This window comes from Pristis pectinata, chromosome 2 (assembly GCF_009764475.1).
Source record: "Pristis pectinata isolate sPriPec2 chromosome 2, sPriPec2.1.pri, whole genome shotgun sequence".
Classification (NCBI taxonomy): domain Eukaryota; kingdom Metazoa; phylum Chordata; class Chondrichthyes; order Rhinopristiformes; family Pristidae; genus Pristis; species Pristis pectinata.
In genome coordinates, this window is record NC_067406.1 from 118,112,623 (window position 1) to 118,140,115 (window position 27,493).

Sequence of the window (27,493 nt, forward strand, 5' to 3'; positions counted from 1 at the left end):
AATCCAGCCGCTGTCCATAAGGAGTTCATATGTTCTTCCCGTATCTGCGTGGGTTTCCTCCGAGTGCTGCGGTTTCCTCCCACATTCCAAAGGTGTATGGGTTAGGAAGTTGTGGGCATGCTATATTGGCGCTGGAAGCGTGGCGATACTTGTGGGCTGTCCCCAGCACACTCTACGCAAAAGATGTATTTCACTGTGTGTTTCGATGTACATGTGACGCATAAAGATATCTTATCTTACCTTATTGATAGGTTGAGTGATAGGGCAAAGATCTGGAAAATTAGTTATAATGTCAGAAAATGAGAAATTTTGGCAAGAAAAATGAAAATTAAGCAAATGATCGAAATGATGAGAGACTGCAGAGCTCTGAGGTGCAGAGGGATCTGGATTTCTGAGTGCTTGATTCACAAAAGGCCAGAATGCAGGTACAGTAAATACTTAGGAAAGTTAACAGAATCATTTATTGCTAGGGGATTCAAAAAGAAAAATTGAGAGGTTATGCTTTAATTATATAAGGCATTCAAGAGACCACACCAGGAATATTGTGTAGAGCATTTGTTTCCTTATTTACGGAAGGAAGTAAATACATTAGAAGCAGTTCAGAGAAGGTTTACTAGAATAATACCTGGAATGGACAGCCTGTCTTATGAAGAAATGTTGACCAGACTGAGCTTGTAGCTGCTGGAGTTCAGAAGTGCGTGAGGTGACTTGGTTGAAACATGTAAAATCCTGAGGAATATTGATGGGGTGGATATGGAGAAGGTGTTTTCTTTGTGAGAGAATCTAGAACAAGGGGGGGGGGTCACTGTTTAAAAATAAAAGGCTGCCAATTTAAGACATAAGGTCAAATGTTTTCCAACAAGGAGTCTTTGGAACTCTTCTTCAAAGGGTGATGGAAGCAGAGCCTTTGATTACTTTAAAGATAGAGATGGTAAGTGGAAGATGAAAGGTTACTGGTGATGTGAGGGAATGTGGAGTTGAGGTTACAATCAGGTCGGTCATAGTATCATTGAACGGGGGAGAAGACTTGAGGGGCCATATGGCCTACTCCTGTTTCTAATTTTACATCAAGGATTTTGCATTAAACTGTTGCTGTAGTGTACAAATTAACACTAAACTCACAGAAAAATTGTCACACTTTGCAAACTTCCCCTAAGTCTTCCCACTAAACTATCTTCCAAATATTTTGAATTGGATTATACTATTATTTATTACCAAGTCAGAAAACTTAAACAGTTAATTTTATTTTGAAACAATGGATTGAAAATCAGATGGATCCAATGAACTGGTAGGCAATCTGTTCAGCCAGATTGTCATGCTAACACAAAAGCTGCTGTAACCCTGAGGGTCAAAATATATGGAGTTCATAGGTAATGCTTTCAGGTGTGAAGCAAAAGCAAGGGAATTATGACAGAAATAGCTAGGGGAATAAATGTCTGTCAGAATGAAAGAAAAGGAAAGCTGTGTAACATATATTTGGCTCTATATTTGTAGGGAAGAATGAAAGGTGTGGACAGAGCAGAGATTACCCCTTGGAACAAATACATAAAGGATCAGCCTGATACAGCATACAATTGAATATTTTGGTAGCCGGCTGGGAATATTTGTAGAAATGCAGTGATTCCCTCCACTAACTTAATCGCATTAATTTTATTGGACAGGAGATCAAGCCAGCTGCCTTGCAATTTTGCAATCCTCATTACTTAATTTTGCATTGAAGCAATTCTCTTTGTCAACGGCAGTAAAAGGGAAACCTTATCCTTGTAGGAGTAGTATCGAGACCAACTGAAAATATGGTCCTACTTATAAGGACTGATCTTAACAACCCAAGCAAACAATATTACTGCATGGGATATTTGTGTAAGAGGCTTTGCAATAAATTGTATTGGTTAGTCACTTACAAATCTGAGAAAAAAAACAGCTAATAACAGCTGAGCCTAAGTGAAGGTGTTAAGAGAAGGATCCCAACGACAATGTACATCCAAGGATATTGTTTTCAGCCTTGGGTAGCTGAGACCAAGAATCTGTTTGCAAGCCCTAAGTAGTTCTTGCTCCTATTCCCATGAATTTGTTTACAATGGATTTGTCAACTTCCCAATAGTTTTACCTGGAAAGTTTTGCATCATTAATACCTTGTTCAGAAGCAGGTCAAAAATCACCATTAGGGATACTATACTCACCAAAATCACTACAGATTCAACAGAGAATGGTTATTTCATTTTCCTCTTCTTCTGCTTACCAGAGACAGAATTCATTGTAAATATCATATTCCTTGTAAACATCTGTAAAGTGACTATGTTAACCATTGAGGAAGCCTTCCACACAGTACAATTTCAATCACCATTCATGAGTATACAACAGATAGAAGGGAAGAAGAATCTCTTCGGTTAGAGAGGGAAAATCTGTCATGGTCCCTACTCTTATTAACTGCTCAATGACCCCTGCTGAAAATCTGAATTAACTAACCTGTGAGACTGGACAACAGCAAGGAGCCCATAACTACAAGTGCAAAAATAATAGAAGGGAAAAAAGCAAACTCTTCCTACATTTTGTTCGGAAGGTGATTAGATTAGCTGCGATGCTCAATAATTGCTGAGCCAATAACCTTCCAACCAATACCTCTCGGGTGAAGGTTCATCGTGCACTGGCAGCAAGGAATCTCACAGCTTTTATAACGGGAGGGATCCAGGTGCTTCTGGACTGCTGAGTGGTAATGACCTCTGGCCTCTGTCCAGGAAGGAATGGGGGTCTCTGGATCCATCTGAGACTTAGGGCAGTGGGAGAGGATGGGGTCAAAGTAAATGTCAAAGGAGGATGAAAATTCAATGTTTCTTATGGCTATTTAAGGGAATAAAAATATATTTCTGTGTACACTGCTATTAGATCTGCAGATTTAGTCTCCCTACATAGCATCACTGCACAATGAATCCTCCCAGTGGATGATACTTGGTGACATAACCCTTTGTCCAATAAAACCACTCTTGATATTTTCAGCATCAATATTAGAGGATAAGATGTATTTTGGTGCAATCTCTCTACACTATCTACAAGTGGAGCATTGTTAAGTGATTCGATGGCAAAGAGGATGCAGAATCCTTGAACAAAGATTGATATTTGCCATCATTTCATTCAAAACTCATCAGCTTCCTGTACATTGAATTAGACTGAACTTAAGTCTCTGTAGCCTCCTTTGGGTAAATGAGCAAACAGATTGTTTGACGGCTTTAACCAGCTCTTTGTCATCCATCATGATTTTGTAGGTAACAGTTTCTCAAGATGTAATTGTTTCTGTTCCTCCCCTACTCCCCAAGTCCCAGACTGAGCCAGAGACATTTCTTCCCAGGGTCTTACTGAGTTGGAGGTCGCCAACATCAACCCCAATGACCTGGCTAATCCCGTGCCCCTTCTAGATCTTCTTATCAACTCTCTTGATTCCCTTTCTGATCTCCTGCTCCACTACAATCCTCCTTTTTATCCGTCTCCCTACCCCACAGTAGAGAAAACAGTTCTCCTTTGCATAGTATGCAGCTACTGGGAAAACACTTAATAATGTGTAGAGACAGTGCAACACATTTCATGCTGCTTGATAATGGATTTCATGAAAGGCCACATTTTATCATCCCATCCAGTGTTAGCTATAGTTACATGGACAGAAATGTGGCCAAATTATCTTAGTGGTGTGGATACTCCCTGTCTGATTGTCCTCTACCTGTTGCAACTGGAGAAACAGCAAAGCAGTCCATCACCAAAGTGAAGCTGTATTTAAAGTACCTTTCCATGAAGTGGACTGGTGGAAAGTCTGACTTTCAGACTGCCTTCCTGCTCCTTTTGGAGAAGTACTATAATCAGATACATACCCAGGTCTATTGCAGCCCAATTATATTGTTGAGAAAAATTTAGAAATGCAATTTTCCATTTAGAGCTACCGTAGAAGTAATCCTCTCTTGTCCTTAAGAAGTTATTGAATTATGAAAAAAAGCACAGGGCTTCTCTTCCTTTTTTATATAAAGCATTTAATTTTCATGATATGAATGACATCCATTGTTAAGTTTACTGTCTTTTAATTTAATATGCAAGGCCTTGTTGCACCATTCCTCATCAATCCCCTCAACACCCCTATTCCTTCACCCCACACTTACTGAGCCCTGCAGAAGTTCTAGATTGAGTCTGAGACACTGTTCCTTAGCAGGAGAGCACTCATCCAGAGCTCTGCTACCTCTCAGTGGTACGGGAGCTAAGAAAGATCCTGGTGGAACCCAGTTCCTCCTCTTTCGGAAGTTGCCCACTGGTGCAAAGTGCCGGAGATTTCTCACTTTCTGCAGCACAGCCAGGGACCAGCTTAGCTGGTGAGGGACCAATTTCATTCGTATGTGGGTAGTTGGAAGGTTACCAGCTTAGCGATTGGTAAACGAGTCCACTGCTCCCAACACCTTCCAACTAGGAAAGGACTTAAGTACTGACAGTTAAGGCAGTGATGACCAGATGGCAGGTTGGGCATTGGGGCCGATAGTTTTGAAGGAGCTAGTGTGCTGCTACTTCTTGCTTAATGGACTAACATTCAAATTTCTGAATCTACTTACCAATGTATTTGATTTTGTTTCAATTTACAAAGCTCCAGTCAATTAAAATAAATTGTTGCCTATATGTTTTTATTCTCACATTCCTTTGTAATAAAGGTAATTCATGCATCATGCATTGTCTGGAAAGTTGATAAACCAGCTTTAGGGAAGTAGGTTTTTAACACTGGCATCATCAGCATGGGAGAGAGTCGGTAATGTTAACTCCCATATGTCCCTGTGAGACCAGTGTGTTGCACGATTCACTGCAGAGAAAGACATCAATGTGCCATGGGGGTTGGCAAGTGGCATCATTTGAGCCATTATTCTTAAGTAGTAAGGAAGTAGATGGTAGGTTGGACAGTTGGACCCATTGACAAGCAACAAATTAAAATATCAGTCCAGATGAAGGGTCTCGACCCAAAATGTTTGACTGTTCATTTCCCTCCATGGATGCTGCCTGACCTGTTGAATTCCTCCAGCTTTTTGTGTGTTGCTCCAAATTCCAGCTTCTGCAGTCTCTTGTATCTCCTCTGTGTCAACAAACACAAATTGTTTACTGGAGTGGGATGTAGAATAATGACCTGAGGCTGATCATAAAACTTGGTAATGCTAAGCTCATCTGATTTAACATAGAAGATTTAAAGAAATACAATTGCAATGTTATTTCAATTGACCCTGCAACTAATTTTCTACAAACTTTCCAACTAACCAATATTGTGAAATTAATTTCCACGATCAAAAAAAGCATCCTTGGACTATATATAGTGTTGTATAACCCTCCGGATTTATATATTTTAATTTTGCTAAAACAAGCCCATTTATAGGATGCAAATCTTGCAGGCCAGAGTAAAGATTAATTCTGTTATATGAATATTTTCTATGATTTTATTGCAGTACAGAGGCAAGACAGTCAGATATCTACTGGGTTAATGAAAATCTGGCACAATGTTTCCTTTTTCTAGTACCATTTCATGACTAGAACATTGGAACTGTAACTCCAATTGCAGCCAAGTCTGTTCCTTCTAAATTATCAACCTAGCAAGATGATATTGGTCTTCTTTGCTAGTCAGCTCACCATTAAGACAATGGTCCAACTGTTCCAGGGCTTTCCTGCTTGCCAGTCTTTTTGTTACTTGAGAGATCACATTTTAAAATCTGTATAATGACCCTCTCTCCACTGATTTTCTGGTAACAGCAGGGTGCAATAGGTATTTTGAGTGTTCGCTTTTCAGAAGTCAAGGATTAACTCTATTTCAAAGCATGTCTGCAGTGTAATTAAGAATGGCCAATTATCCCATTAAAACATCTAGCTGTAATTTAGAAAACTTTAACTATCTGCTACCGTATTTGGTATTATTACAAACATTTTATCAATGTTTGAATAAAGAATCTTCATTAATATGCATATTAAATATATTTTCTTTTATTCTGCTTTCTTGGCTTAATTTGAAGTAAATTGCTATTAAGTTTACCCATCTATGTAATTACAACTTGCATCTGGTTTGTATCTAAGTTGCTAAATGTTTCCATACTTTATAGGAATTAGAATAGTAGGCCATTCAATGCTGTTCCTCCAGGAAAATCTACATGAAACCTAAAGAGAGACAAAGAAAAAAATCTTGTAACAGGAATGTTATAAATGCAAAATGTGATCCTTCTGAGTGAACTTTGTAAAATAAAACTGGCATTTGAAAAGAATTGCACAATATTAATTATTTGGAGACACAAGAGACTGCAAAGGCTGGAATCTGGAGCAAAAATCAAACTGCTGGAGGATCTCAGTGGGCCAAGCAGTATCTGTGGAAGAAAATGGACAGTTGACAAATTGCTCCAGCAGTTTGTATTTTGAATTGGTTATTTGGAAGTGCTTAACAAAGAGACTTATAATAAATATTAGTTTTGACATTCTAATGACTTGGCCGAGTATAAACCTGAAAGATCTCCCTGGATGTCGGGGACATAATTTGTGCAGCAATTAAGAATTAGAATATAAAACCAGCAAATAAATTCTCTTCTAATTCCTTGAGAGAAAAATGCATAGAAATAACAAAACAGAATGAAGGATATCACTTCCCACCACCCATATGAGCTGAGGTGTGGGTATGCACAATAATGCTTTTTAGTTCATGATGATATCATCTACATTTCACCATGACCAACAAAGAATCTACTAATCTAACATATGCCAATATAAAAAAGACTAACATGAGGAAAGTTACACAAACTCATTCTGGCATCTTAAATCTGAATGGAAAGTGTTTCATTAGTTTTTGAATGCTTTGAACTGATTTCTGCAATGTTTCTTTTGGTCTTGAGGCTCATTGCTTCATTCAGTGGTGTTTCTCACGAATGTCCTGTTTAGAAAATATTCCTAAAGTGTTGCAAAATGGTTTCCCCATTCCACTAGAGTTTGTTACTTACAGAGGGAGAAACAATAAACACCCTGGGAAGACATTCATCTCATACAGTACAGAGGAGAACCAGACAGAAATGTACTGCAATAATCATAGAGATCTACATATAGACTGCAAAAAAGTGGATGGGCAAAGGCAGCCTAAACGTATGGAGTGTTTCTTGGATAGTTTCTTAGAACAGCACATTCTGGAACCTACCAGTGAGCAGGCTGTATTAGACCTTGTACTGTGCAATAAAATGATCCTCAAAGTGAAGGCCACCCTAAGCAGAAGCAATCATAATACAATTTAATTTTCCATTCAGTTTCAGGGAGAGAAGAGTGGGTCCAAACTAGTATTTGCAACTTAAATTAAGGAAATTATGAGGGCATGAAAGCAAAGGACTCACCAACTGGGGTTGATTTAAAAGAAGTTGAAGATAATATCAGACTTAAAGAAAAAGCATATAATTGTGCATAGATGGGTGTCAAATCAGATTGGACAGAATATAAAAAAGCAGAGAATGGTTCAAGGATTAGTAAGAAAGGTAAAATTAGAGTAGGAAACAAAAGCTAGCAAGAAATGTAAAAACAGATAGTAAAAGTTCCTACAGATATTAGAAAAGAATCATGTTAACCAAAGTTTGCATTTTTCCTATTGAAAGTAAGTGTGGGGAATTAATTACTGAAAATAAGATGAATTAAACAGATATTTTGCACCAGTCTACACTGTAAAGGATGCAAATAACATCCCAGAAGTGCCATTATATCAGGAATTTGGAAGGGAGGGAAGAGAGTGAGGAACACAGGGAAATCATAGTCAAGGGGGTTGATAATGGATATCATCGTAGTGTCTTAAAAAATAGTGTTTAATTAGATAATTGATGCATTGGTTTTAATTTTCCAAAATTCTCTGGATACAGGGAATATCCCATTAGATTGGAAAATAGCAAATGTAACTACTTTATTCAAAAAGGGAGGGAGCCAGAAAGCAGGAAACTACAGCTAAAATCTGCCGTTGGGAGAATGTTGGAAGCTGTTATTAAAGATCTTATAGCAAGGCAGTTACAAAAATTGAAGGTAATCAGAGAAAGTCAACATGGTTTTGTGAAAGGAAAATCATGTTTAACCAATTTATTGGAGTAGTTGGAAGAAGTACAGAAGCAATCAGTTCACCTGTTGTAGATACAGGTGAACTGATGGATATGGTGTACTTAGATTTCCAGAAGGTACTTGAAATGATGCCACATCACAGGTTCTTGCAGAAAGTAAAGGCTCATGGTGTAGGAGTAACATGTTGGGGTGGATGGAAGCTTGGCTGGAAATTGAGAGGATGCATATTGCAAGTGTGCCTTTTTTTCTGGAAAGCAAGATTGGAAGCAGTTTATCAAAGCTTTACTAGAATGAAGTCTGAAATGGGCAAGATGCCTTCTGAGGAAGGGTTGGAGAGGCTAGACTTATACCTGCTGTATATTAGAAGAGTGAGACATGACTAGATTCAAACGTACAAAATCCTGAGGGACCTTGACAAGGTAAATGTGGAGAAAATTTTGGGAGAATCCAGAAAATAGGGAATCACCACTGAAAACAAAGAGGAGGTTAAAAAAAAAACTTCCTGCCTATCAGTATGTCTTACCCACATCTACCTATCACCACCCTGTGCCACCCTGCCTCCTCTCTTTTGTCTACCTGTCTCTGCTCTGCTTTTCCTTCCTATATTCGGGCTTCTCCTTTTCCTATCTTCAGTCCTGAAGAAAGGTCCTGACCCAAAACATTGACCACCTGCTTTTCTCCATGGATGCTACCTGGCCTGCTGAGTTCCTCCAGCATCATCGTGTTTTTCATCTAGGTTCCAGCATCTGCAGTCCTTTGTTTCTCCAGGAGGTAAAAAAATTTTCTCTCAGAGAGTCAAGAATCTTTGCAACCCTCTTCCTCAAAGGATGGTGGAAGTGTATTTTTGAGACAGAGTTGGATAGATCCATGTTAAACAAGAGGTGAAAGATGATCCTGAATAAATGAGAAAGGGAAGTTGAAGTCTCAATTAGTTCAACCATGACACTATCGAATGGTGGTGCAGACTTGAGGGGCTGAGTGGTCCTAATTTGTACATTTGTACAGAAGTTTTTGCTTTACTTCCAGATTAATTTAATTACTACCATGGTAGGATTTGAACTGACATCTCTGGATCAATAGTATACACTGCTGGATGCCGGTCCTGTAACTTAACTACAAGTGTGATGGGTGGGCTGGAGTCGATACAAGTTCAGACACAGGATGTACAATTAGGGCTCCAAGAAGACAGAGGAAAGTTGTATAATCAAAAACTTAGTTGAAGAGATGGTCTTGAAACAGGAATTTCAAAGATGGAAATGGTTTTGAAGCAGTGAGGATCACATAGGCAATTTCTGAGAACAAAAGCTAACCAGCTGTCAATGTGGTAGGGATAGGGAGGGGAAAAAAAAGAAGTGGGGGATCTATTGGGTGGGTGTAAGATGGATACACATTAACCCAGCATACCTGAAAACCGTTGAAAGAGTGTTGTCAGTCTAGTAAAGGTGCCAGAGTTAGAAAGGCAAAAGCCATGGAAGGATTCAAACACAAGGGAAAATGTAGATGATCATACAGAATAGAAGAGCTTAACAATGTAGAATAAGATACAGAGAGTAGAGCTATAGAAGAGGATGGAGGATGGTGGTCGTAGCAATCCAGAACATTGAAATATTCCAGCCTAGAGGTAACAAGGTTAATGTCTCAGCAGCACAGGGGCTGAGGCAGTGACAGAAGCAGGTAGTACTAGAGATGAAAAGTCATTAACCAATCATAGATTTGGAAAAATTAAAGGCAGCATTAAATTTAAAGAAAAGGCATATAACATTGTCATAAAAATAAGGCTGGATGTGTTTTAGAATTCAGGGAAGGATTACCAAAAATTAATAAAGGAAAGGGAAATAGAATATGAGAATAAACTAGTCAGACCCTTAAAAATAGACTGTTAGGGCTTCTATAGGAATGTGAAATGGAAAGAACAATGAAGGCAAACATAAGTCTCTTACTGACAAAAGCAGGAGAATTTATAATTGGGGAATATGGAAATGGCAGAAGAATTAAATAAATATTTTGTGTTTGGCTTCATAAATGAAGACACTTCCCAGGAACTCTGGATAACTGAGGGTCCGGTGCAAATGAGGAAGTAAAATAAATTAGTATGAGAAAAGAATACTATGGGAGAAGTTAGTGAGCTTGAAAAAAAACTTATGGACCCAAACATTTGGAAGAGGTGGCTTTAGAGATAGTGGATGCTTTGGTTAGCATCTTCCAAAATTCTATGGATTCGGGAATGGTTCCTTGAGAATGGACCCTACTATTTAAGAAAGGAGAAAGAGAGAAAACAGTTAACTACCTGATATTCTGATGTCAATAGTTGGGCAGAGTCTGGAGTCTATAATAAAAGGTGATATCAAGCCACTTAGTAAGTAATAATATAATTTATGAAAGGAAAATGATGTTTGATGAATCTACTGCAGTTCTTTGAACATTTGTCTAGTAGAGTAGATGAAGGGAAACCAGCACATTTGGATTTTCAGAGAATTTCTGATAAAGGAGTAAATTTAGGAAACATTCCTGCATGGAAAAATTGGTAGAAGTTTGGAAATCTCTTCTGCAAAAGACAAGTGATGTTAGCTCATTGTTATTTTTGAATTATAGATTGATACTTTCATAGTATTAAGGAATATGGGAGAAAGGCAAGTATATGGACTTGGGTAAGAAATCAGTAAAGACCTCTGAATGATAGAACAGGCTCAACAGTTACCTGTTCCAATGAAGGGAGAGGTCCTCTGTTAAATCAACACATTGGATCTGTTGATGCAAATTGAACCTAACAAGCAATATCAACATGCCCTCTAGAATGGGGGAATCATCAACTCCTACATCAGGCAAAATCCCTTGGGAAGCTGTATAGGGTCTAAAAGATCCACCCCAGGCAAGTTTAAATTTATATCTGTTTTTCTCCATTATAATTGGCAGGGCTTCCATATTGCCAACTTTGCCAGCTTCCTCAGCTTATGACACAGAGTCCCACATTTTTATTAGCTTCTTGTTAATATCAGAGTCTCAAACAAGAGAAATAATTTCTGCTGATTGATCGCCAAATCCCAATAACTACAATCCATGAGTGTAGGCCCTCTTACAATATTAGCTGAATAAGTTCCCAGGAATTGCTTTACCTCCTCCTCATGCTGTTACAGCTCCAATAACCTACTCTTGGGGAATGGGCATCATTTTTCCTGCATAACAAAGGACTGATGGTAATGGTCAGCCACAGACTGTTTCAGTTGACAACTATTTGAGAATCCCCAAGCGCTTGGTTCATTGATGCAAGCGAATGCATTGTGGATTGTTTAACTACTTACTTAAAGTCTTCCATGCATAACAGTCACTGCAGAGCATTTAGTGCACAGGTTGATATTCTTAGATCTGAGAACAATCTTATTTTTCACAGCCTGAAGTGCATAAAATACCCATGAAGAATGCATGTGCAACACTTGCCTTCCTGACTTAGCAAAAGGTTAAAATTCACATTATGCAATAGAAAGGCTTTAGGGTTGGGTGACATAATCCAGCAGATGTCAATCAATATTTTTGTCTTCTTTCCTAGGTCTAAATGCTGACTTGACAGAGTTCTTCACACAAATCCACTACTCCCTCCTTCCTTCCATAATGTTATAGAGTCATAGAGATGCACAGCAGAGAAAAGGGTCCTTCAGTCCATCATGTCCATACAAACCCTTTGCCCATCTACACTAATGCCGTTTGCCTACATTAGGACTGTGTCCTTCTGTCATGCCTATTTAAGTGTTTGTCAAAATGCCTGTTAAACATAATAATTATTTCTGATTCCACTAGCTCCTCTGGCAGCATGTTTCAGATATTAACTACACTGTAAAAGAAAATTACCCCTAAGATCCCCTTCAGATCTCCTTCCTCTCACCTTCAGCATATGCCCTCTTGTTTTTGATACCCCTACCACTGGAAAAAGATTCTGACCATCTACCCTATCTATGCCTCTCATAATATATCTATCAGGTCACCCCACAGCATAACATTTTGATATGCAGAGTGATGGAAATGTATCAAAAATCCCAAGTGCAGCTCCAGATCTTGATTTCAGGTCCTCCATGTGTAAGACATGTGCAAGAATAGAGGCCATTGGGCATGTACGGCGGCATCAAGTGAGAACCAATGTCTGTTTTGATATGGAGACACAAGAGGCTGCAGATGTTGGGATCTGGAGCAAAAAACAGAACTGCTGTGTTTTGATATCATTTCCTCAAAATCGCTCTGTGTGTTTCAGACCCACAAGGGATGTGGACCCCCACTGCCTGAGCATCATCTGAAGGAATGAAGCAAGCTTTGGTGTTCAAGGCCTGAGCTTACCTGGTCTATTGCTGGGGAGTGTGAAGCACCTTTCTTCTTCTTGGCAAATTCTTCTTAAGTAGTTTTCTGAGGGATCACTGTCACACCTGTAGCACTCACCTCTCCCTGTCAGTGTCCTCAGACACCACCACACCCCCAACCCTCTCCAAATATCCCAACCTAATTGACACACCAAATGAGCACACCTTCCTCCTTTGACTCTAATCTGAAACTGTCCCTCCTCTGACCATTACATCTCCCACCACCTGCCCCCACCCCTGACGATCCTCTCCCTGATTCCAGCCCCATGCCAGTTCAGGTCCAATCTCTCAACCTACCCCAGTATTCCCTACTCCCCCTGTGATCCATTGCCTAACTGACTGCCACAAACTCCACAGCGACAGGAACCTGTGGGCAAGAGGTCTTTGCACATGTTCAACTGTGCAATGCCTGTTTTAATTATACATGATGCTTGGACTTGATGCACAATAGCTACATGTCTTTGCACAAAATTAGCACAGGTCCTTGTGGGGTACAACTTAAACACACCTCTTCTAGCAGAGTATAACTCCCTTGACTCTAATTAGAGGCTTGGTACCCAGAGGGTTACATGTCACCAGAGTATTAGTGGTGGAATTTCTGCAGCTGTCAAAGAGAAATTGGATTCAAGGCAGACGATGACTAGTGAACAGTGTTAGCAAACAGATGTCTAATTTGTGCAAATGTCTTCTCCCCTTATCATAAAGTGAGTGTAGACAGGGCTCCTTAATTGTGGCTGCAGATCATCCTGGAGAAGATTCTCTGAGGTAAAAACTATATGGAAGGCAACAGAAAATCACCTCAGCCACTCTTTCTTCAAAAGTGGCTCACAAATCTCATGATAGAGATATGAGTAAGGATTGGGTCAGAAGAAGACAGATATCCGGATTACATCAAAATTCTTATCTGCATTAATAGTTGATTTATTAGTGATGAACTCATGTTTTAGACTCACATGTACTGATGTGAACCTGTACCCCAGATGTTTTTTAACCTTTGCACCAATTTAGAATCTAATTATTCCACCTTGCACTTATCTATATTGAAAATCATTAGCTATTCACACACCAATTCCACAGCTTTATTAACTTCTTGTACTTTATTGCATTCTCCTTTAGTATTAACCACATACAGAACCTCAGCCCTGTCCACCTCCCCCATTACATTATATACTTCCTGGTCTCGGAAAGTGACCAAGGGTTAAGGGACACTGGGCCCCGACAGGGCAGCATTCTTTAGATGTACTTTTCCTAGCTGACATTTGTGCAGAAAGGATCAAGCAACTATGCCGTTAGACAATAATTATCAAATGAATTAAGACTAACTGGCCTATCACTTCCTATCTTCATTCTTTCTCCTTTTTCAAAGTTCTAACATTTGGCAGCCACACAAAAAAAAATTCCAAAATTATGGATTCAGCCTCTGCTATTTCCTTTCCAGCCCCCTGCAGTTTTCTGTGATGCATACCACAGAGCATGGTCATTTTTGTATTTTTAGTCCAATTAACTTTTAAGTACAATTTCCTTACTCTGACACTCACATTCACCTTTCACCAAAAGTGAAACAATATGCTTCCTTTCCTCTCCAAACACATACAGGCGTTTTTATCCTGTTAAATTATCCTATCAACTCTAATTGCTGATAATGATCCTTAGTGTTTCCTTACATTTTCTGAGCTTTGTATTTTGCTTCATTTCCAGCTTTTTATATTATTCTTTGTTTTCTAATAGATCACCCCATTCCCTTATTTATCATCTCATTTAAAACTATTTTTGGCCTTGTGTGTTATCTATCCCATGCATTTATTTTTTTTATATATTTCATCAGTAAAGATTAGAAGTTTATTTGCCTACACATTGTATTGTTAAAACTATAGAGGACTTTGCACTGTTGTTGGTTTTCAAACCTGCTAGAGGATTACATCATGTTCCTATCCTGGTGTTCTTCAACACAAGGAATTTATTTTTTCCCAAACACTGCCTTATTTGTAAAGTGGTGCACCGTACAGAGAACATCCAGCAGAATTTTGAGCAGCTGCAAGAACTTTACCATTCAGCTGAGATGTCAGGGCTCCTGCCCTTAAAGGACCCATGCAATTCACAAGTCACCACGGAAATTTGTTATAAAACCTGAATTGAAAGAGGTAGAACAGGGGAGAGATTCAGACCCCAATTCACAAACTGAGGCCTGGTGGCTTAAAATTCCAGTGCATGTCAATAGATGCACAAGAGAGGCAGAGTAGAGAAAGTCATTTCTCACAGAGTGTGGAACTTTGTAGTGGGTGTGAGGCAAACTGAGAGATATACCACAGATCAGTCAAGGCTGTCGGTAATGATCCTGGAGCTCGGAAGTTGACTATGAGACCATGACTCTCAGAAAAGTCCAGGCACACAGAGCCTGCAGAAGGTTGCGGATATCTGTGACAATTGTCTTGGAAAACTCAAGCCTAGAGAGGTCTAGTTAGAGTTTGAGCTTCTGTAGACCCTGCTGAAATATAGACTTCAGTGCTGAGCCTTTCTATGCCTCCTCCTTTTGTGGCCCTCTCTGTGCCTGTGGCACTCTTGATGCCTGTAGTCCTGACTCAATCTTACGAGTAAAAAATGGGGAGCACATGCAACCATGTTACCAAATGGTAGGAGAGGTCATTAGAGTCTTCAATGATGATTAGGATTAGACTTTAAAAGAAGAAGGTAGCCTCAGGAATTTAGAACTTGCAAGTTGAGTGTGAGTGGCCCTTTAAGTATCTAAATACCCATTACTGCTAGTCAGTTATTTGACCTGCTCTTTTGCTAACTAATTAATCTAGGTTACATTCCTCTTCCTCACTAATCTCCAATCTAGCATCTTTACCTTTGATGCCCTTTTACTTTGCGATTTTTAAATTTGAACCCAATTAACTGTGGTCACTTTTTCTGGTGTTCTTCTACCATTTGGATTTTTTTTTTGTCTTTTTTCATTAGCCAAAACCAGTCAAGCATTACGTTCTTCATTCCTTCATTTCCTTAATGATGAAAGGAATACTTCTATGTGCACACTAAGGATCGTCTCCAATTCAATCAAAGATTTTTTTTATCCTATTCTACCTTAGAATGGTTAAAATTCCCAACTACTGCAAATTTTATTTTTATTAATCTTTTAATGTTCCCTGTAAATTTTATTCTCAAAGTCTTTCTCACTATTCAATAGGCTATAATATATTCCCACATTTCTGGCAGATTCCATATTGTTTCTTGATTCATTCAGGCAATATCTAATCATAAGCATCATGAGAAGTACCCTTCTGTGGTGTAATGGCATCCTTAATTAATTAAGGCCCATCATCTCCTTCATTTCCTTCTCTAATTGGCTAAAATTTTGTAGCTGGGAATAATTGTTCCTAGTCTAACCATAGCTGAAGCCAAATTGTTGTCAAGGTTTCAAAATCACATTCCTGGCTTGTGCTTCAAGTTTCCCAATGCTTTGCAATACATGCATTCACACTATAACCACTCTATTAATTATTGTCTTTTGCTGGTGTATTTTTTCTTTCATTATCATACTTAGCCTCTCTCATATCCCTTCTTCTTGAGCATATTTTCCTCTTCACTACCTTTCCTAGAAATGCTCCTTCCCTTTACCAGGTTAGCTTAAAATATGCTTTTACTTTATGTACTAATTTTGTAAAGACAATTGGAAGACTACATTTAATGAACAAAGATCCATATTATTATAGATGGAAGTACATTAATTACACTTATTGTACTGCATCGTTCCTGAAAGTACTTTATTCCATGTAGAAAACAAACATTTTATCTCCTGACAACACATGGCCTACAGTTTGAGAATAAACCTGAAGTGAGATACAGAGTTGAACCTTGAAGTGGAATTAAGAAGCAGAATTCTTGGAGCAGCAAGACATAACAAAGACCATCATTAGAACTATCAAATGCCCTAACATTTTACCTAGTACCCACAGTATTGAAAGTTTTGACTCTATTCATCCATTGAACTGGACTTTGAAATATCTGATCTCCTTCTCTCCAGGCCTAGCACATCCATTGAGAGTAATCCTGAGACTGGTAACTTTGTGACGCTTTTTAATTTCACATATTAATGTACTAATCTTTCCACATACATTGGTTCTTGAATAAGCCTTGTTATTTCACTACTCAGTTACTCCACCTGAATGGTTTTGTTTCTTCCCAAGACTTTATTACATTTACTTCCAGCTGGTAAAAGGTTTCTTTATAAACCCTTGAAATCTGGAATTTTTACCTGCTAGTTATCTTTTCTCAATATTGTTATTTCTTTCACACAGGTGACTTGTTCCACGATGTCATGGATTTCTTAATGATTGCACTGCAAAGGCAGCATGATACATCAGTTCTAAGAGCTGGGAAATGTCAGAGATAAAATAAGTTTAAAAATGCATATTGACACAAAGCATTAACTCTGTTCCTCTCTGCACAGCTGCTACCTGACCAGCTGAGCATCTTCAACATTTTCCAAAATATGTTAAGTTGAATGCTGGTCAGCAAGGAGGAGGAAAGGCTACCAGTGAACATCTATTGGTATTGGTATTGGTTTATTAATGTCACTTGTACCAAGGTACAGTGAAAAACTTGTCTTGCATACCGATCGTACAGGTCAATTCATTACATTGAGTTAGTACAGTGTGCATTGAGGTAGTATAGTAAAAATAATAACAGTACAGAGTAAAGTGTCACAGCTACAGAGAATGTACAGTGCAATAAGGTGCAAGGTCACAACAAGGTAGATCGTGAGGTCAGAATCCATCTCATTGTATAAGGGAACCATTCAATAGTCTTATCACAGTGGGGTAGAAGCTGTCCTTATGTCTGGTAGTATGTGCCCTTAGGTTCCTGTATCTGCTACCCGATGGAAGAGGAGAGAAGAGAGAATGACCCAGGTGGGTGGGGTCTTTACTGCCAAGGACCAACAGGGATGATCTCTGGCAATCCAATGGACCAAAGTCAGGCATCACAACAGGAAGAAGGAGGTGAGGGGACATAATTTTAAGGTGATTGGAGGAAAGTATAAGGGAGATGTCAGGGGTAAGTTTTTTTACACAGAGAGTGGTGGGTGCTTGGAATGCACTGCCTGCAGAGGTTGTTGGGGCAGATACGTTAGGGACTCTTAGACATATGAATGGTAGAGAAATGGGGGGGCAATGTGGGAAGGAAGGGTTAGATAGATCTTAGAGCAGGATAAAATGTCAGCACAATATTGTGGGCCGAAGGGCCTGTACTGTGCTGTAGCATTCTATGTCTTTGATTCCAATGGAGAAGAGGTGGGAAAGGAATGCGTGAAGGGTTCTCTAAGGGGCCATGGGGCAGCACTCATGCTCTTTCTCACCTCGTGCCTCCACTTCATGGCCAGGTTTTCCAATGCCTGTGAATCCCACAGAGCTACAATAAATCAGGCTCTCAATTGCATTAATGGAGCATAAATTAGGTATGTAAATGAAGTCGTCTCTCTCTCTCTGAGAGGACAATCAAATGCCATCAACCTGTTTTCTCACCTGAAAATGAGCTAATGTCTTGGTTACGAGGTTAAATATTAAGCAGTTGAAAACTCAATGAAGAAACTTAAAAGACAAAGAATGCATCATTTGCAGTGATGCAAATCCACATAATGTGAATTGTCCAGCAAGTGGAAAACCACATCAATGCAATGGCAAAAGTAATCATTTTTAACAGTTCTGTTGCTTGAAAACCACAGAACTGAGGTAAAGCTATCAGATCAGGAGAGTGAACAAAAGAGGAAAGACTCACAAATTAGAAAAGATTTGATAAGACTCAGCATAGTGATAATTCAGAAGAAAATAAGCTTGTTTCAAACAAAAGAGAAATCTGTGGGGAAAATGAACATACCAAATAAAGATGTGGCAGGACTATGGATGAAAAGGTATTTCTGATTGATTCTGCTTGCTGAAGCACATTGGTGAGAGTAGCAAAGTTAAATCAGTTGCTTCTTTGGAACTGGGTCAATAGAGTAACTTAGTGAAGCTGCTCTCGAGTATTGCTCTCTCAGCCCTCAGGAATTAAATAGTGACTATTAAAGTAATCCCCTCCAAATCCACAAGCAACAGATAGATGAAAATGCCGATTGTGAGTAATTGAATAAATACAATGAAAGAAACAGCACTGTGGATGGAGCTCCGAATGAATTGCAAACATTGCTAAAGGCTGAAGAAAATGAAAGTGAAACTGCACTTGAATGGAATTAATCAAATTTTGAAATGTGGTATTGGAAATTTCTATTAACATGGTTAGGGGAGCTGATGGAAAATTATATAATAGAAGATGTAGGTTATTCTCCCACCCTGCTCCCCAGCCGCTTCTAGCCCACCATGAATTTTGGAATCATTACTTATTAAATTATCCAAGAAGATAAACAAGGCATCCTGAGATTCCTAGATGTGTTAAACAATACTATGGTTTACATGTCTAATAAAATGAAGCATGGTGCTTGATGGATATACTAGAAAGATTCCCTCATACTTACTTAAGAATTCATTAAATTCATTCACTTCTGTTTTTTGAGCTGGGTTTTGAGTAGACGGAATCTCACCAAACCCAAAGAAAATGTGGAATGAGGGATAAGTTTTGACCAGACACCAAAGCAACTCCCCGGGATCAATCTTACATTCACCTGAAGGATGTGTATGGCCTTAATCTTACATTTCATCTGAAAGTAGATCCCTGACAGCGCAGTATCCCTTAAGTACTATGCTAAAATGGTACACTAAATTATGTGCTTAAACCTCTGTAATGATTTTTGAATTCATAGCTATTTGGTTTAAGATTGAGGATGCTACCACCGATGCAATGCTCACATCTTGGAATCATGGAGGGAGACATTACAAGGGATGGTCAACAATCTGACTGAGAATCTGAATTTTGAGAAAGCGTCTAAAGAGAGAAAGTAGTTAGAAGGTAGAAAGATTTAATGCAAGCATCTTTGCTGGAAGTCACCACTGTATTGAAGACCTATAACTAATCATTTAAGAAACAAGAATTAAGTAATAATTTCTTCACTGGCACTTGTTGCAGTTCTAAATTTATGTTTATTTGTGCACAATCAGTGTATTGTCATTTAAGGTTTAGTAATTGAACTCACTTCATTAAATTTGACAACATGGAGAAATATTCATTTTACAATTCATTTTTTGTTAAAAATAAAACAAATGCTTGGATTTACATAGCACTTCCACACCACAATTCATTTTCCATGACTATTGTTATGTAGTTAAAAGTTGCTGTTTCATATGGATCATTCAGGTCCTAGGTCACATCCCAGACTTTAGCCTTAACTTATGTCTGATTCCTGTTTTCCCCCACCAGTTCTGCTCCTTTCCTCAATGCCCACACTCTCCCAGCTCCTGCCCAATCTTCTCAAACTCCACTACAATACCCGAGTGGGTCTGTTTCAACCTATGCACCCAGTTTACAGTTTGTGACCCAACAGTTTTCTTCCAATTGCTGTTTGGCACCTGAGCAAGTGAAAGAAAGGTCTTTTTTGTCTGAACTTTCACATGCACATCCCACTTCATGACACCTTGGAGCTTGTTTAAGATAGAATTTTGCTGCAGAGAATACCTCAAGCAAAATTGGTAGGTGTACTGGTTAAAAGCTCCTTTTTAAGCACTAAAGAATGTTATGTTTTATTTTTATTCGTTTACCAGATGTGGGTCTTGTATTTACAGCTGATATTTATTGGTCCTCCCTAATTGTTTCTAAGAGAGTTTCCATCTTTATTTCTATCGACTTCAGTGTTACTCGGGCTTCTTAAATCATACTCGGTCAAATTTCACCTTGATGTCAGTGAAGAATTATTAATCCATCTAATTTAGACAAAAATTTAGGAAAGCTGCAAAGACAGAACAGTCCCAGCAGTGCTTAGATCACAATTTTCAGCCATTTCAGCATGCCAAAATGTGAATGGCATTTTGTCTAAGTAGTAATGAATTTTTAATGCTTTTCATTATAGAGAAGGGCATTGATTTACTTCAATGAGCCGGGTGTAATCCACAACACCAGCAGCAAGAGATTAAAATTGTGCATGCACAGTCTGTCTCTGCCCATTTCGAAGGTGTTAATATGTAAATGGTGAAGTCTGAAATCTGCTGCTCTCCTAACAGAGTTTTGTTGTAAACTGTCAATATTCAGTGTGCTGCTGACTTCTGAAAATGGGAACAAAAGGCAATATTTGAATCTAGGTTCTATATCTTTATAAAGCACTGCAGCATGTTTAATCTCTCATCCAGTGGATATGAGATATGTTTCTCCATAAAGAGCAGAGTTCCCAACACCACTACTTTAAAATAGTTATCAAATTAAGCTCCAGTCAGGAATTCTCTTTGTTTGCTGCAGATATTTTGGCACACCTGTTTTATGCTTAATATCAAACTGGAATTTTTGTGCCATGGAATTATATTGTTCCATAAAATAGACATATATGTACTAATGTGTTAATGACAATCAATGTGTTTGAATTCCTTTTATTATCTATTCATTCTCCAAAACTTTTTTTGAGGGAATAATTGTGAATGCCCTGCTGGATTGCAGAACTGTGCTGTGTTACAATAATTGCAGTTATCACCACAGATTGTTTCACATCAGCATCAGCTGATGGTGACCCAAGATAGTTGTGACCCAGAGTATTTAGCAGTGTCCAGTAGATTAGACACAAAAGAAAGATGTGAAAGTCCATGTGAAAGTGTTCCCCCCAGAATCAGAATCAGGTTTATTATCACTGACGTATGTCATGAAATTTGTTGTTTTGCAGCAGCAGTACAGTGCAAGACATGAAAATTACTATAAGTTACAAAAATAATTAAATAGTGCAAAAGAGGAATAATGAGGTAGTGTTCATGGACCATTCAGAAATCTGATGGCAGAGGGGAAGAAGCTGTTCCTGAAACATTGAGTGTGGGTCTTCAGGCTCCTGTACTTCCTCCCTGATGGTAGTAACGTGAAGAGGGCATGTCCCGAGTGGTGAGGGTCCTTAATGATGTATGCTGCCTTCTTGAAGCACCACCTTTTGAAGATGTCCTCCGTGGCGGGGAGAGTTGTGCTCATGATGGAGCTGGCTGAGTCTACAACCCTCTGCAGCCTCTTTCGATCCTGCACATTGGAGCCTCCATACCAGGCAGTGATGCAACCAGTCAGAATGCTCTCCATTATACATCTGTAGAAATTTGCAAGAGTCTTTGGTGACATACCAAATCTCCTCAAAATCCTAATGAAGTAGAGTAACTGACATGCCCTCTTCGTGACTACATCAATGTGTTGTGCCCAGGATAGATCCTCTGAGATATTGATGCCCAGGAACTTGAAGCTGCTCACCCTTTCCACCACTGACCCCTCAATGAAGACTGGTGTGTGTTCTCCTGACTTCCCCTTCCTGAAGTCCACAATCAACTCCTTGGTCTCGCTGACTTTGAGTGCGAGATTGTTGTTGCGACACCACTCAACCAGCTGATCTATCTCACTCCTGTACGCCTCCTCATCGCCATCTGAGATTCTGCCAGCAACAATAGTGTCATTGGTGAATTTATAGATGGCATTTGAGCTGTGCCTAGCCACACAGTCATGAGTGTAGAGAGAGTAGAGCAGTGGGCTAAGCATGCATCCTTGAGGTGTGCCTGTGTTGATTGTCAGTGAGGAGATGATATTATTACTGATCTGCACTGACTGTGGTCTCCCCATAAGGAAGCCGAGGATCCAGTAAACATCAGGAAATTATTTTGGGGAACAGTGAAAACAGGTTATAAACGGGTTTTGTGCTGATAAGGCACATCAGATTAAGAGTCAAACTTCAGTGTGCAGTTAGTCACTGGGTCATACTGTGTGAAAACAGGCCCTTCAGCCCATTGACTTCATGATGACATTAAGTACCCATTTACAATAATCCTACTTTATTCTCCCACATTTCCATCAACTCCCCTTAGATTCTACCACTTACCTATACACAAGGGACAATTTACAGTGGCCAATTAACCTACCAACCTTCACGTCTTTGGGATGTGGGAGAAAACTGGTGGAAACCCACCTCATCACAGGCAAAACATGAAAACTCCACATAGACAGGAACAGAGCAGGAACAGAGATCAGATTCAAAGCCGGGTCACTGGAGCTGTGAAGCAGCATCACTACTAGCTGTGCCACTGTACAGTCAAATGTTTCTGCCTAATTTCAAACTTGAAACCTTTTGTGTACTAGGTGAATGTAATAACCACTGTAATACAGAAACAAAAGCATGCAGCTTAAAGTTAATTGCTCCTTACTGTGAATTAGACATTGGAGGAGCTAAACACTTGCATTGTTGGAATTCAAGCACAGAATATGAGTTACCTTTGTGAAAATCCAGTCTCCACACTTGCACTTCCTCTGAAGATGTGGAATGTGCTCCTTGACCGATAATGCCATGTATCTGGGTGACCTAGGGACAGGGGGTGAGGCTCTCAGAGTAGCACTGATGGTCTGGTGAAGAGATAGATTCGAAGGGGGATATGCTGCACCTGTTGGGAGGAAGGAAGCCACTGAGGTAACTAGTGCTACAGATGTAGGAGGAAATTGCCAGGAGCCCTGTCCTCAATGGACATGGGTCAGATGCAAAAAAACATCTTAATTTGACACAGATGGGCAAGGTGAAGTTCTATCTCCAAAAGCAATGACTGCTTCACATCTTCAGATAGCAGCAGTGAATTTCTAGCCAGTTATATCTCTAGTTTTTTTCTGTTCTGATGAAAGGGCATTGATTGTGTTTACTTCTCTCTTCACAAATACTGCCTGAACTGTTGTGTACTTCCTGCATCTTCTGCAGGAATTTGTCCCTGTTATACCAGAGTCTCTCTCATCCTGCACAAACATGGGGAAGGAGATTTGAGTGTTTCTCTTGACCCTGGCAGTAAGTTCTCTGATAAGTTGTGACCTGCAACCTGTTAGACAATGTTAATTTCACCTGGTCCTGAAAGGATGTTGAGTCAAAAAAAAATCACATGAACTATGGTAGTTCAAGAAAGCAGTAGTTCACAACATGTTCCTGAGCTATTCTGATGAAGGTTCTTCAAGGTGAAATATTAACTCTGTTTCTTTTTTCCATGGATGCTGGCTGACCTGCTCAGTGTTTCCAGCATTTTCTATCTTTATTTCAGATTTCCAGCATCTGCAGTCTTTTTTTATTTATACGTTCGCAGACAATAAATATTGTCCTCAATAGTAACAACCGCAACCCATGAATGAATGAGAAAACAAGGCCGATGATTAAGGTGTCACAGGAGCGCTGGCCATGCCTTTACAGCATGACATGGTCACACCATCCTTTATGAAACAAAAACACCTTATGTCTTGCAGCACTGAATTCCACATAGGTGAGGAGGTGGTTGAATGCCGTCAATGATCTTCGTGTGCTGTCCCATTCTACTGGAAAAGCTGCTTCTGTTGTTTCTCACCGCTCTTCTTCCTCCTTCTCCAGGATCAACAGAAGTTCTACCAGAGCACACATGGCAAGTCAACTTGTTTCTAAGGCAAACAATTGCAGAGTCAGTTAGCAGGTCAAAAATGCTCAGAGGAAAACCAGCAGCTTGGAGTTAGAAACATGTAACCAATCCATATCATTTCAAATAAATTATCTAGCTGATACCTGGAATAATTGACATTTTTATTTAATATTGTCAACATATTTTTAAATGACAATGTTCACAACATAATTTTTAGCAGAAAGATTTCCTTCATTATATGCATCTATAAGTATTTGTGAATTATTAATACCAACTCCTGGGAAAACAGAATGGAGAGCTGCAAATTTTGTCATCATTCAGGTGAATCAGTACTATACAAGAGACTTATTTAAATCCAGTAATAAGTATTTAACCAGTGACATTAAACTATTTCATTAATTTAAGTTTGGAACTGGTCTTAGCACTATTGTAAACATTCTAAAATCCTTAAAAAGCTTGGAATTTATCTATACTAAATCCGGTGGATATATTTTCTTGAAAATCTGATATTATCTATAAAGTACAGAGGCATCCTAATGTCTGTAAACAGTCAGTAACACAGCTACATTTACTGCTTGGAAACAATGGTAATGTATAATAGGAGAGATTTCTAACAATTTACATGCTATATTACTGAAGCATCAAAGAACCATATTGATAAAACACAAAGCTTTTGACGTTGTCTGGATCCCATGAAATGAATTGTCAGATAATTAGTGACCAATCTGGTTCTTGCAAAACAGACAGATCAATGCCAACATGCTGATGCCGCATCTGTGCCAGGGCCTGCTAATAGCTCTTATTCTATACAAGGCAGCCCCAGGGACCTGGCTGGTGTTGGAGGTTATGTGCTGTATGGGTGAAAAATTCATGGAAACACAGAAGGACAGGAGTGAATTAATGATTTAGATATGTACCACTGCGTTGAGCTATGGGACGGGGAGAGTTTATAAACCTAATAAATCAGTGATTACCTAAAATTACTGGCCATGTGTTTCTATACCTTAATGATGTGTGTGTGTGTGTGTGTGTGTGTGTGTGTGTGTGTGTGTGCGCGCGCGTGTGTGTGAGGGTTCAGTCTGTAATCAACAAGAAAACAACAGATGGCAAACAACGAGTTGCAAGGCTGTGGGTGTCAGATGGTGTAACTGCAGAAAGAGACTGTCCATCTGCATTGTTGAGAAATTAACAGGCTTAATGCCTCATGTAGCTCTATTTTTGTAGGAAAAAATTATGGTCCACATTTTAACCTGGGAATAAGTAATTCTTCACATTTGCTGTGGAGGAGTTGAGATTTTTTGTTCTCTTTACCGAGAACTGCATGAAATTGTGAGCTGTCATGTCAAAGGGTCTTTTAAATCTACCCCTGCCAATCAGGCATTAAAGGATTATTTTATATTTAGGAAAGGGTATGGTAAAAATAACTAGGTAATGGGTTGCTGAAGGTACGTAGAGGTGACAGTATAAATACATGTGAAATCCTCTTTCTGACTTCTAGCTCCAGTTGGTGGGTCCAACTACAAATCTGTTTAGTCTTTGAAAATAGATAATAAAGAACTTCCAGAAATTGAGTCAAAATCTAAACTCAGAACTATTCAAGGAATGAGTATAAAAGAAGACAAGAACAAATTAGAAAAGAACATTTGACACAATAGCTCATAATTTCATGAACTTCTCTGTGAAGAGAACAGAAAATTAATCTCCACTCCTCCACAGAAAGTGTCAAGAATTATTTGATTCATTGTGCACCTTTCAAGACTTTAAGACAGCCTAAAGTGCTTTGCAGCCAGTAAATCACTGTTGAAATGTATTTAATGGAGCAACCAATTTTGCACACAGTAAGGTTCCACACATAGCAATAACAATAAATGAACAGTTAATATGTTAAGGTGAGACCAATTGCATTGAGCAGCATGAACTCGATTAATCTTGAGCAGTGCATTCTCCAATAAATACTTGAGGAAACACCTCATCTGTTGGGCAATCTGAGACCTCAAAATGTACCCTGTCTCCTAAAAATCAGATATACTCATTCTGCTTTCTAGAAATCATGAATTCTTGCCACAGCAGACCTTAGTTCCTTTTGTATGAAAAACCAATCTAAAACGACAAGATGAGAAAAAGAGATGACATAATAGATAATGCCTAGCTATCAACAAGCTCAGATTTCTTAAAATCTGCATGAACCAAATGGCTGAATTCTGTTCCTATATCTTACGGTCTTATGGGTCATATTTTGGATGGAAGAGACAAGCTGTGAGAGGTAAAGATGATTGAGATGATGGTATAGAATGAGTTGGAAAGTTATGTGGCAAGTTTTCATTTCAACGTTGGGAAGATAAAAGGTAGCAAACGTCAGAGTGCCGATGGCTTTTGAATAGAAATATAGAAATGCAAGAAAGTCTGCAACAGGAAAAGGATGGAGTTTAGAATGTCAATTAAGAAGGCACAGTTGTCATGATTTATATTTTTCAAAAATCACCAAAATATCTAAAAGATTCTCAGGCAACATAACTGTCCATCCATGAAAACTGTTCCTTTCTGCATCAGTAGAATTCTGCATATTGAGAATATTTGTCCCCTTTTCATGGTAGCTGTTGAACTGGATGGATTATATCTTACCTTCATCATGAACATGAGCAGTCAACCTGGATATTAACAAGCCGTCCTCAAATCAAATCACTAATTGGTTGAATAATACTGGTGTGTTGCCATTGATACCTTGATACAAACTGGACTTGAGTGTTACAAAATGGTAATCAGCAGCATAGTAATTTGAATATTACTGTGGAAGCCCAACATAGAAATAAAACCATAAAACATAGGAGCAGAATTAGACCATTTGGCCCATCGAGTCTGCACCGCCATTCGATCACGGCTGATTTATTTTTCCCTCTTAACCCCATTCTCCTGCCTCTCCCCGTAACCTTTGATGCCCTTACTAATCAAGGACCTATCAACCTCTGCTTTAAATATACCCAGTGATTTGGCCTCCACAGCCATCTGTGGTAATGAATTCCACAGATTTACCACCCACGGTCTGAAGAAATTCCTCCTTATCTATGTTCTAAAGGAATAGCCTTCTATTCTGAGGCTGTGCCCTCTAGTCCTAGACTCTCCCACTACTGGAAACATCCTCTCCACGTTCACTCTGTCCAGGTCTTTCAATATTCAGTAGGTTTCAATGAGATCCCCCCTCATCTTTCTAAACTCCAGCAAGTACAGGCCCAGAGCCATCAAATGCTCTTCATACATTAATCTTTCCATTCCCAGGATCATTCTTGTCGACCTCCTCTGGACACTTTCCAACACCAGCACATCCTTCCTTAGTTATGGGGCCCAAAACTGTTCACAATACTCCAAATATGGTCTGACCAACACCTTATAAAGCCTCAGCATTACCTCCTTGCTTTTATATTCTAGTCCTTCGAAATGAATGCTAATATTGCATTTGCCTTCCTTACTACAAATTCCACCTGCAAGTTAACCTTTAGGGAATCCTGCACTAGGACTCCCAAGTCCCTTTGCACCTCTGATTTCTGAATTCAATCTCCATTTAGAAAATAGTCTACGCCTTTATTC